The sequence below is a fragment of the Mus pahari genome, chromosome 15 (genome assembly GCF_900095145.1).
Source record: "Mus pahari chromosome 15, PAHARI_EIJ_v1.1, whole genome shotgun sequence".
In the NCBI taxonomy this organism is placed as follows: Eukaryota; Metazoa; Chordata; class Mammalia; order Rodentia; family Muridae; genus Mus; species Mus pahari.
The window spans coordinates 1,720,436-1,720,830 of NC_034604.1; positions in this window are offsets into that span (position 1 = coordinate 1,720,436).

Consider the following 395-nt stretch of genomic DNA (forward strand, 5'->3'; position numbering starts at 1 on the left):
CCTGGCTGTCCTGGAACTCACTCTGTAGACCAGGCTGGCCTTGAACTCAGAAATCCGCCTGCCTCTGCCTCCCAAGTGCTGGGATTAAAGGCATGCTCCACTACTGCCCAGCTGCAAGCACACGTCTTATAAGTGACTTTTACACAAAACAGAGGAATGCCTACTAAGGACTGGCAGAAACCAACTGGGATAAAATTCAATGTTAACAACTGGGATCAAAAGCAGCCCCACCTAAGGTCCTAAGGTCCGCTTAATCTTAGAATCTTAATCTTAATCTAAGAAGCCCTTGCCATAGTTCCTATTCTATTCTACTGTATAGTCCACCATCCTCCATGGCCATAGTAAATTCCTGTTTATGGGTGTAACTCAGCTATCTATAGTTCTAAGTATCTACT